Source organism: Coffea eugenioides, chromosome 3, assembly GCF_003713205.1.
Source record: "Coffea eugenioides isolate CCC68of chromosome 3, Ceug_1.0, whole genome shotgun sequence".
Classification (NCBI taxonomy): Eukaryota; Viridiplantae; Streptophyta; class Magnoliopsida; order Gentianales; family Rubiaceae; genus Coffea; species Coffea eugenioides.
This window is the reverse complement of record NC_040037.1, coordinates 38,861,389-38,874,042: the sequence shown is the minus strand read 5'-3', so window position 1 is coordinate 38,874,042 and position 12,654 is coordinate 38,861,389.

Below are 12,654 nucleotides of genomic sequence, written 5' to 3'. Positions count from 1 at the left end.
TGAGTGCAATGTGGTCCATCCCTTGCTGTCTGCGTTTTGCTTCAATGACCAATTTCTTGAAGTTGCCGGATAATTCTTGTGGCGGTCCATTTTTTTTTTTAAAATAACTTTATAATTTATGCGTTTGAAAAATGTATTTTTTATTAAAAGATAAGTGAAAAAATGAATTTTTTGATTAATTTTGAGTGAAATTGAAAAAAATGAGTTTTTTGCAAAATAAAAGGAAAAGAGGAAACTTAAAAAGTGCGACGGTTTTGACCCAAAATAATAGTCTAAAAAGAGTTTTTAGGAAAAAAATAGGAGTCGCCATTTGGTATTGAATTTATGTGTACCAAGTCATCAAAAAATATATTTTTAATAAAAAAATAGATAAAAACCCTTTTTAGACGACTCCAAGTTTTTGAAAACAAAAAAAAAAGAGTTCGCGAGTCACGGTTGAAGAAAGCGAAGGCAAAGATTTGATACAATCGAAGGCACCCTTTGTGAGATTTAGTCAAAAAATTTTCTTAATCTAACCTATAAAACTTATCGCATTTGGATGTTTCTATATGGATGCAAATCTAGACCTAATGGATATCGAAATGATCGAAATATCTTTTCAAAGTTTAATTGATGCAAATCACATTAATTGTGACGCCCAAAAATGATTTTTCGAAGAGATCGCGAATATGCAAAAATTAGACTCGAAGAAAATAAGAATTATAATATATAAATATACGTGACCTAAAGGAGAGGAATGCAATATAACCGGTGCGAAGGACTAAGATTCGTTACTCAATTTTCTCTTTTATAGAGGAGGATGAGAGCGTGTTAAGGCTAAGAAGTCACACTCGTCCATTTTCCATTTTTGAAAGGTGACTTTCTTAATCTAGTCAGGCGAATGGACTAGCCTACCTCTAATTTCCTAAATGAAATGCAAGTCTAAATGTCATGTTTCACACATATAAGGATAAGGGAGGTAATATATAGGAAATATCATGCAACATGAGAAAATGTCCTAAAAATGAAAAATATGTATGAAATGCGATGAATGTCACGTAAAAAATATGAAATGAGTCATAGTTAAATTTAGTTAGACCCAAACCCTTATAAGTTTAGAGCCAGACCCTCATGGATCTTAGTATTGAATGAGTATTCATTGTACTTTTCTAAACATATTAAAGTAAAAATATATAGAGTTACAAAATAATATGAATACCATCTAATTTTTATCTCCAAATAATAAAAGTAATATTTAAGAAATTGAATGCAATATTATGAACTAAAAAAAGAATTATTATTGACTACTACTAATTATTTTGAAAGTTTAACTATATCCATGTCTAATCTTTCATTTATTTGCCTTTGCTTTTCTGTCATTTTCCTAAAAAATCTGTACCAGGTATAATGACAACTAGAATTAGTTTGAAAAAAGAAAATAATCATGAAGCCTTACTGTGTTTGATCCAATGGTCATCGACTATTAGATTATTTTATAAATTACTAATATATATACATATATGTATATATACATATATGTATATACTATTAATTATATATACATGGGTCTAGGTAGGATTTGACGTTAAGTATGGATCATAGAAAATCAAACTCTATCCGGATCCTTGACTTTCTTATAGGGTTTGGATTTAATAAATTAATTCCAAACCTTACCCAAGAATATTAGATTTAAATAAGACCTGACCCATTGACATGTTTATTTGGATGGAAAAGGGGCAATGACTTAGGTGTTAGCTGTTGCCACAGAGAAGTTTGTGAAGGTAAAACCTTGTATTAATTGTCGGGTTCATCCTAGGTACGGTGGTGAAGCAATTAATTTTTTCACTTTAAATTTTAGAACTTTTTTTTTATGATTTTGACCCTAAAACGTTACCAAAAAAAAAAGTGTTATAATGTTATTCCAATTTTTTCCAAATAATCCCCTATCCAGATATTCTTAAATAAATAATATTTAAAAAATCACTGAAACAACCAAAAAAACCTAACATAAGTAGACAAAATGACATCGAAGCCCACCTCACCTCCTCAACAATGGCAATATAGATAATCCATCACCTCCGCAAAACCTAGACAACACAAGGAACAACCTAAGCACAAAACAAAAATTGTTTTACCAAAGAAGGGATCAAACTAAGAAACAATCACATTGAAACCATCTAAAACTCACGGTTCATTATCTTTATAATAGTGTTGATGATGATATACTTGCATATCCTGCAACTAAATTAGGGTTTAAAAATTGAAGAAAGCAAAAAAGAAAAAGCTGAAACGTGATTTTGTGGGAGGAAGGAGAGGGATAAGATGAAGAGAAAGAAGGAAGAGGAAGAGGGAGAAAAGAGGGGGAGAAAGAGAGCGAAGGAAAAGGAGGGGGAGAGGAAGGAAGGAAAGAGGAGGAGGGAGGAGAGGGATGGTGGTGGTGGAAGAGAAAGAGTAAGAATATTGTTTTTAATTTTTTTTTTTTGTGTTTTTGTGCATTTGAAGAGTTATTGGGGTGTTTTTGAAATTTGTTACTGTAGATTCTGAAAATAAAAACTTGTATTTCAAATACTGAGTATTCCAAGTAGAGTTGATATTTTTTCAATTTTACAGTCCAAAGTTATGTGTTATTTTACATGGGGATACAAACGAGTTTAAACAAGTTAAATATTTTAGTGTACGACTTTGTTTGATTATTCTAAGGAGTTTGAAATTTTGTTCAAATTTAGTTTATTTATTTCTCGAGTCTAATTCAAACGAGTTTTTATTGAGGCGAATTCGAGTAATTTAAACTTTTTATATGTAACTTTTATTTATATACTAATTGAGCCAAGCTTAAGTCAAATTAAATAATTTATCAAACACAAATTGCTATTCAAACTTAATTTGATTAGCTGACGAATCAAATTTGAACGAACTCTTACGGAGTTGAGATCGATCCGAGTATCATATAGTTTAGGTTCATTCTTCAGCGCTAAATTTAAAGGATTAAATCAAGAGGCTTTCATGCTAGGGATCAAATTTAGGCTTTAGACTAATTCTCGATCCTGTCATACAGGCCCTCACATTTTGTTGCTGTACGGTGGCAGTACATTGGCACCCCATTTTTTTGGCCTATTCAATACCACATATAAATTTGTGTTTGTCACTCTGTTGTGCTGTCCAATTCTATGCCATTTATATATTTCCTTGATAATTATATATATATATATATATATATATTTCCAAGTTCATTCAAGTAAGTATATTTATAGTTTTAAGAGTATCCTTTTCATTTGAGTTTACAAGTACCCAATAGACCAATATACTTGACAAATTAGTCCAAATTGCAATGCTTAAACAAAAAAAAAAAAAAAGTCATTCTTTATACCAAAAAAAGTAGTAGGTACTTTTAAGAATAGAAAAGAAAAGAAGGGCATGACCAAATAACCATCATGTGAATGTGATGATTATACATTAATCATACTACTACTTAATCTTTTTTAGAAAAAGAAAAAAAAGATTGAAACCATGCATGTGAAAGATTGACCAGAAAAAGTTTAAGTTAAAAAAAAGCCAGCCAGTGAAAGAACAGGAGGACAGTCAAAGATTGAGAGCTAAGCTTGGCAGCTAGCTTTGCTAAACAGAAAGAGAATAGGATTCCAATTCCATCCTCATCATCAAGCTATTGACATTTGACAAAAACAAAACACTTTTATTGCTTCCAAGGAATCGGATGACCAAAAACAATAGCCAGTTTGATGACACCTGGATGCAAAAGCGATATCATATCATGTTTAGTGACACTTGAATACGAGAATTTTTGCACCATTGAAAGCAACACTTTACCAAAAACCAAACCTATCACTGCAAACACAGATTGTCATTGATGCAGAGATGCCAGAAAGATTGGTCCGTGGGATTATGACCCAATTACTACGTGGGATGGGACTGGGATCAGTATTCGCTATTCAGTAGTAGTGTCATATATATATATATATATATATATATAGATGTGGATGTACACGTCTTTGTTTCTATGTTTGTGGCCCTCCATTTACTAAGGACGTTCCATGCATGATGATGCAACAACAACCTCTTTGAAATGAATTTGTTGTCCCGAAGACTAGAGTTGTTCCATGTGAAAAGCCAAATTTGATAGCGTAGGTTATACAAATGTATCGTTATTGACAAAAAAAAAAGAAAAATTTGAAGCTATGAGTGGAGAATTGTTATCATCAGAACAGAAGAAGGTTAAGGTTTATTAATCAATCGATAGTGAGGGACATGACGTGTATATATTTTGCAACCAATAGAGGACGTGAAAAATAAAAATTATTTTTTTCTAGTATGTTGACGTATCATAACTCTTATATATACTGCACATAAAGCGGGTGGGAGGGGTTTGGTGTAAATGTCATTTATTTAAGGGTAAAATACTAAAAAACTCCTTATGATTTGCTGAATGTTTAATTTAACTCATTTTCATTTGGAAACCTACAGTATAGCTCCTTGTGATTTTAGCTGAATTGAAAATTGGATGGAAAACATCTGATCTAGCGATTATACGTAAAATGTCAATATTGCCCCTGTATAAATGAGCTTCATAGGGTTTGTCGAATGTTTAATTTAACTCCTACTAATTTGAAAAACTATACTATAACTCCCTACAGTTTCGACTAAATTGAAAATTAAATTGAAAACATCTCACATATAGCAGGGGCAATATTGACATTTCACATACAGCCGTAACATTGAATGTTTTCTGTCCAATTTTCAATTTAGTCGAAACCATAGGGAGTTATAGTGTAGGTTTCCAAATCAAAGGGAGTTAAGTTGAACATTTGTCAATTCACAGGGAGTTTTTTTGGTATTTTACCCTTTATTTAATGTATTAGCTAACCTATTCCTGTTTCTAAAAATAATTATATTATTTCAAATACCCACCTTTCCACAACCGCTCTACATTCCGTTGAATTAACTATTTATTGCTTAATTCCTAACAAAAAAAAATGCTACAGCTTCACTAAAATACTAAAACAGTTTAACGCTTTTAAACGTCTACTTTCTAACTAAAAAATAATTCGCCCATTTTTTTATTAGTTGCACACACATTGCTACAGCTTTAAGTATTAGTGTAAAATTAAAACATCCCTCTCCCTGAGACAAAGACAAGAGTACTCCATATCAGGGTATTGATAAAAATTAGGAATTGATGGATTATTTCTATTTAATTATGGTTAAATGGAGGATCTTTCATTTACCCTCCAAGTATAAAAGGCATAGAAATACTTTCAAAAAAATAAAAATAGTTCATGATTCATATCGTATTATGGTAGTTGATGTAAGTGGCATGTGAGTAGTCAAACTAAATTCATGACATTACATCATATGATTAATCAATTTTAGAATATTTCACAATTTCGTATCTCTAAAAGTGGATGTTGCTGTGGTATGTTTATTGGCCAAAAAACAGGTGTGGAAAGGTAAGGAAAAAGACGGGACAAGCGATTGTGGCCACAGATGATAGGAAATGTGTCTTGAATGGGCACGTGTAAAGGCATTTTATAACTTGGAACTTGAACAGCCGTTGGGTGTTAAAGTTGAGTGGAAGGGCCATGTGAAAAGTTGGGGGGATTTGAAAGCATAAATGGAAAATGTGTGAGGACCCGAATTTTTTTACTTATTTTAATGGCTTAATTAATTATTTATCTACCCGTTTTCTCCAAATAATTTATTTCAACCATTTTAAATCTATTCATATGGAACAATGTCTTCCTTATGTTTTTAAAACGTCCCGTTAGCAAATTTAATTTTCAGAGGTTCGTTTAAGTGAGAAATAATGAGTACATGTGTTTTGAGGTGATATTCTATTCGAGAGTGTAATTATCTTGGGGAAATTAAGAATGATCAATAGTAGATTAAAAAAAGTTAATTGAGAAATCAAAGGTGAATGAGTTCTAATTAAGTGCATGCCGCTCGGGCGTCGTTAGTTTTCCGAAAGATGCGCTGATACAAATTTATTGAAAATTTGAGGAAGTAATACTTATGTGAAAATTTGAGGAAGTAATACTAGACTCATGTGAGGACCCACAAATTTACTTATTTTAAACTCCTATTACTGGATTATTTAAATATTTAATTGCCCGTTTACTCCGAATATTTTATTTCAATCTTTTTAGACCCAATTGCATGGAACTATGACTTGTTTCAAAATTTAATTTTGAAAGGCTCGTTAAGTGAGAATAGTGAATACGCGTTTGGAGTCAATAATCGATTCGAGAATACAATAAACTTGGAAAATTGAGGACTTGTACATTAGTCTTAAAGTAGGTATTTTTATGTTTAAGTGTTCAAGTGTTAGTTAGTTATATTATCGTTATAAGAAATTCTTGGAGATTCCACTTTATCGCGCACAAATCGGTACTACGCGTTTCTGCGCGCGCGATTAATTGAGGGACTTTAAACCCTTATTTTTAGACCCTTAAGTGTGAATAATAATAGTATGAATAAAAGTGCATTAGAGGTTTAGTGCACTAGTGAAATAAACTCGAGAGGAATCGAGCACGAAAAACGCGCGTGCACACGGGGGAGAGAGTTGACTTTTGCACAATTTGGAGCCACACATTAAAGCTTCTCAAGGAAGCTTCATTGCAGCCCAAATACTCTCCTTTCTCTCTCTCATTCCAGCGGCCAAAGGAGGAAGAAAAACAGCCCACATTTCTTCTTTATTTCACCTTCAAATCTTCACCAAATCACCTCAAATTTTACGTACAACTTACTAAACACTTGGTGAACAATCTCAGCTAGGAAAAGAGCTTGCTTTCCATGGTTTTCTTTAGCTATCAAGGGCCGAAAATTTATGCTTGAGTCACCAACAAAGGTAATCAACGATCAAACTTTCAATTCTTGGTTTATAGAAGATATCTTGCACGTATAAGCTAATATATTCATGTGGGTAGCTTTATTTATGTTGAAAATTTGGTGTGTGGGCTCTATGAACTCCCACTATGGCTTGATGGACTGATTTGATGAGTTTTGATGTTATTAATGTTGGATTAGTGCTTAATTTAGTAGAAATAAGTGATATTGTAGATGGAAACTCAAAGGAAGTGAAGAGGGAAATTTTTTCGTTTCTGCCCCTGTCAATGCTGTGACCCTTAGAGCATTTTTTTGAGGTTCAATTGACTTGTTTAAAATGTATATATGTTGTGTGGGTTGTGTGAAAGGTTTCCACAAAAAATTAAGCGATTTGGTTGCCCAAATGTTGTGATTTCGAAAATTTATCAAAACTGGAAACGGGTGTCCAGTGTACTCTGGCAGTGTTTTTGTTTCGGTCATAACTTTTTGCTCCGATGTCAGAATCAAGTGCCGTTTATGGCACTGGAAACTAGACATTCCCAATTTTCCAACGGTATAAAATGAACATCTTGATTCCACTTGAGTGACCCGTACCAACTTTGTAAATTGCCTATTCTGTTTCTTGTTTTATTGGAAGCTCTGTTTTAAGCAGCGAGTTGATGCTCAAACATGAGCTAGTTGTGGATAGAATTTTAAAATGATTCCTTCTAGAAAATCGTAGCCTTATGAATGTAGTTTTCAACGCCACTGACCACGCTCAATTTCGAGTTGAATTGAGTGAGATATGGCCGAATTTCAGAACTATCTTCGTGAAAGAAAACCCTTATTTTTGACTGATTTATAGCAAATCTTGATTTGGGACTTGTTATTGGAAATCCTTGGTGTTAATCACCTACCAAATGTATCTTGGATATTCTTAGGCATTGTCTACCCAAATGGACCATATTTGTGAAGATTTCTTTGGCCAAACGTTTAGGAAAAGGAAATTTACATACAAGGCAGATTTGCCTTGGAAACTTGTGGGATTTTAATGATTTTGTTAACTGACTTCCCGTACGTATTTTTCTATGAAATTTTACAGTAGAGTAGCCCTCATATGATAGTGTAATACTGCCAAATTTGGTACCATTCCAAATCCTTCTCGATGCCCAACAGATGCCCCAAAGTCTACTTTTCAAATCTAGAAAATTTTTCCTTTTCTCTTGGCCGAATGGTCAAATCTGATTTGGGGAGTTATATTTCGAAAATTGTGATGTCCATTACCTTTAAATTGTTTAATGGATGTTTATGGACTCTTGGTTTTGAAAATGGAGTGATTTAGAACTGATTTCATTGCACAAAACGTTTGCAAGCGAAAGAAAAGTGAGAAGACAGATTAGCCTTGAAATATTTCTTGAACTTTGGTTGTTTTAATGACTGCCTTTCCGTAGGAATTTTTGCATGAAACTCGGTAGAAATGTTGTTCACACATGGAGGATTTAGTGTACCAATTTTGGTGTATTTCTAATGCCAAATCGATGGCCAAATGATATTTCAAAAATAGTCTTTAAATCTGGAAAATGCCTGAACAGTTTGCGAAATGTGACCAACTTTGGACTGATGTCTCTCGATACTCAAAACTCCGATTCTTGTTCCACCTATTGTGTTTTAAACTTTGATTGTAACTCTAAATGAGTTCCAAATTTTAGAGACTAATTCGCATTGTATGAATTTTGCCGAATTTTCAAACTTTGCCGAAAATCAACCCAAAACTGTCTTAATGGTCCAAAATAGCCACTTTGAGCCACATTTCGAATGTCATCCATTTGGAATCATGGAAAAGTGTCTTGTACGAACTTTTAGTACTTTGAAAGTAGTTTCCAACGGTACCAAGTTTTTCAATTTTACACTTACCGAGAGTGAGATACAATTTTTCAAAGACCGCTTGATAAATCTGAAATGTCCGAACTTAAGGGAAATTGAGAATTTCGAACTCTTCATTTTCCTTCCATATCACTTGACCGTTTCGCACTTGACTTTAAAGATGCAAATCAGATTTCTCTTGTACTTTTAAAATCCCGCTTTTGAGTCTCGATTTATGAGTAATTAAGGCTCGCATTTGTGAAATTTTCTTAGATTGTACTCTAGTACAATCTTCTTCGATAAATGGGATTTCTAAGTAGTAGTTCGTTATTAATTGCTCAGGCACACAATAGGACCTTCAAGAGGATCTTACAGTGGATGCTTAAACCCTCAAGAGGGCATTACTTCTTTGTTTACTTGGTGAGTGTCAAATGTATGAATATTTAAAAATTATGTGAATTGCTCAATATGAAATGGATGGGTTATAACTGCTGAGTCGAGTGTGTACCTTATCGAATACGTTCTCAATAAAATGAATTGTAATTGAACTGCCTGAATTGAATTGCATTATATGCTATGGTTGTATATGTCGTTGGAGTGAATCTCCTCGATTCATAATTGAACTGTATGATTGCCGATTGGAGTGCGCTCATCGGCCTATAACGGTATCTGTCGATTGGACTGAATGTCATCAACTCTTACAATTATAATCGTATAATCGGGTCTCTGAGCGATAGCATGTACCACACTGATTCGGGTGGGAGGTATCTCTCATGTCGGCTCAAAACCCTAAACAAATGATCGATTTTCTGAGCAATAGCATGTACCACACCGATTCGGGTGGGAGGTACCTCTCATGTTATTTCAGAACCATAAACCTTTCTAAGTCGATTGGAGCGATGTCTCATCGACTATTGGGCGATAATATGTACCACACCGATTTGGGTGGGAGGTACCTCTCATTCGACTCAGAACTATAAGCAAAGCATAAGTCGATTGGAACGATGTCTCATCGACCACTGAGTGATAGTATGTACCACACCGATTCGGGTGGGAGGTACCTCTTATTCGACTCAGAACCATAAACGTATAATCGACCACTGAGCGATAGTATGTACCACACCGATTCGGGTGGGAGGTACCTCTCATTCGACTCAGAACCATAAACGTATAATCGACCACTGAGCGATAGTATGTACCACACCGATTCGGGTGGGAGGTATCTCTCATTCGACTCAGGATCATAAATGGAATAAGTAAAGTTCTATGGACTCTTGGATTGAACTTTAGCAAAGTAAGTGAAAATAAGTTCCTAAGAGCTCCCGTATCCTTCTTGAATGTGTTTTGTGAATATTCGAGAATTGCTTGAATGTTATACCTTTATCTCTCGTACCAGCTTTATTGCTACTTGAATTACCTGCTTGCATGATTTTCTTGGCCTCACGAGCATTCGCTCACCCCGTTAGATTTGTTTTCCTTAACAGGAGATGAAATGAGAGGAATTTTAGAGAAACTTACTTGATGGCTCATGTGATTAGAATTTTGAATGTATTTGTTTAGACAACTTTTGGAATCTGTATATTTTGGGAATGTAAAGTATTTTTGATAGCTTTTGATGTAAGACTTGAATGTTTAGTAAGAAATTGACCTTCCTTTATATTTTCGACTTCTAGTATCGATTGGTTATTTTTAAATTTGAATTGAATTTGTACCGAATCCTGGCGAGAGTTGGGCAGGCGTCCCACGGATATCCTTGGATTCGTCCTTGGGAGAAGTGGGGGCGTCACAAAAGGTGGAGTGCTTAAAATAATCAACTGCCAAAGGCAGAGGGTCGCGAGCGAAACTAAGGGCATTGAAAAAGGCGCCAAGCTTGATGGATAAGCTAAACACTGTAGCATATAAAATGAACAGAAATTACTGCGAAAAACATATTCGTTATGGAGTTGGCGGCTGAAATAAATGTTTCAAAAATATATATTTGTATATATCCTACCATGTATGTCTATATATATATTTTTGTGAATGGGATAACTTTGTACAAGTTCGGATGAGTGATATTTTCGAAATATCATTGGACTCCACTGAGTATAATTTCGTTTCTCGTGACAGTAGTTTAATATGCCAATATCAATGGTGAAAAATTATCTAATAATACTCTCATATTTAAATTTTAAATTCTTTTCATTTACATATAAATTTCCTACTTTTTTAGAACGTGTATACATACATACATTTTAAAAATATACATTTATACATATATATATAGATATATGGATATGTATGTCTTGATATAAATATATTGTGAATGGGATAACTTTGTAGAGTCTCGGATGACGTTATCTGAAATATTATTGGACTCCCCTGAGTATAATTTCAATTTTCGTGATAGTAGTTTAATATGTCAATATCAAAAGTGAAGAATTCTCAAATATTACCCTCATATTTAAATTTTAAATCTTTATTTCATTCTCTAAATTTCTTACTTTTTTTTACAATGTTTATACATACATACATTTTCAAAATATATAATTATATATATACATATGTATGTCTATATATATATATATGGTAAATTCATATATACAATTAGACTTGCAAATATCAATGCAAACTGCTGTGCACTTGAACCTGGAATAATGGATAACTATGCAATAATGTATTTCTAAATTATAATAAATAGAATTTTGTTTTTCTTGTTGTTTTGTGATTGTGATCAAATGAGGTATGACTATGCAAGTTATTTGTTTTCAAATTTCATTTTTACTTTTCAAATTTATAGTTTTATCCGTGATTGTATAGCATTATGGTGTAGTAGTAATACAAAAGAAATACCATGTAAATAATGATAGTTTTTTTCAAATAAACAAAGTGGTTTACGAATATTCCTATCTAGCGAGCAAAAGGGTAGTTAGGATATTTAAAAATCTTGCTATACAAACAATAAAAGTAAGGTAGGTTAGTGACATTTTTAGAACTTTAGGGGTGTCAGGCGAAATGAAGAGAAACCTCAGGGGAGGTTTACAATATTGACTTACTAAATACACTTATTTATGCCAATTATACTCTTCATACTAATTATATTTTTAAACTAAATTACTATTTACTCATATTTTAAAACTTCAAATTTAATTTCTATTAGCGAAATTATATTGATTTTTTTTATATGAGTAGTATTTTTTATCTTGGATACTACTTTAGTTAGAATTTAGTTTAAAGACATTCACTGGAGTTTGGACGCATCCAGAAAGCACCGATCGATGTATCTTCATGCATAAATTGGAATAAATATGCAACTTAATTTTTTAAAAAATAAATTACTACTCTATATCCGAAATTTACTTTTTGGAGAGTAGGTTTAGTTCATACTATTTTTCATAGTATTTAAAAATATATAAGTACAAAAAAATTTTAAATTATACCTATAATCATGTATTATATGAGTATATTATGAGTACTTACTAACTAAGGTACTAAACTTTAATCATTGATAAAACATCTTATCGTTATTTCAAATAAACTTCCTAATACTAGTTTGAGATAAGTTTTAAAGTAAAATAGTACATGTGTCCCATAATCAGTAAATCTTGATTATTAATCAAATTTGCCATGTTATCAGTAATAATTACTATTTATGTATAAAAATTTACTATTACTTGAATTAAACTTGCTATTACTTGAAGTAAAATAGTACATGCATTTGCTTGCCTTTTGCTTTGGTTAATTATAAAATTAGACATAATTGTAGAAACCTCCTATAGGTTTTTGACATATTCACACGGCCTTCCCTAACATTTGCAAAACTATACAAAACTTAAAAAACTCTAAGGTTTATATTACAAATTTAATTCCAACGAAGTTTACTAACATTAAAAAAATGACTTTACATGGGGGAGTGAAGTGAAAAAATGGGAGTATAATAATATCTCTTAATTGTTTATTCCATAAATATCCCTTATACATGCATATGAGTTGAATTTGTTTAATAATAGAAATAAT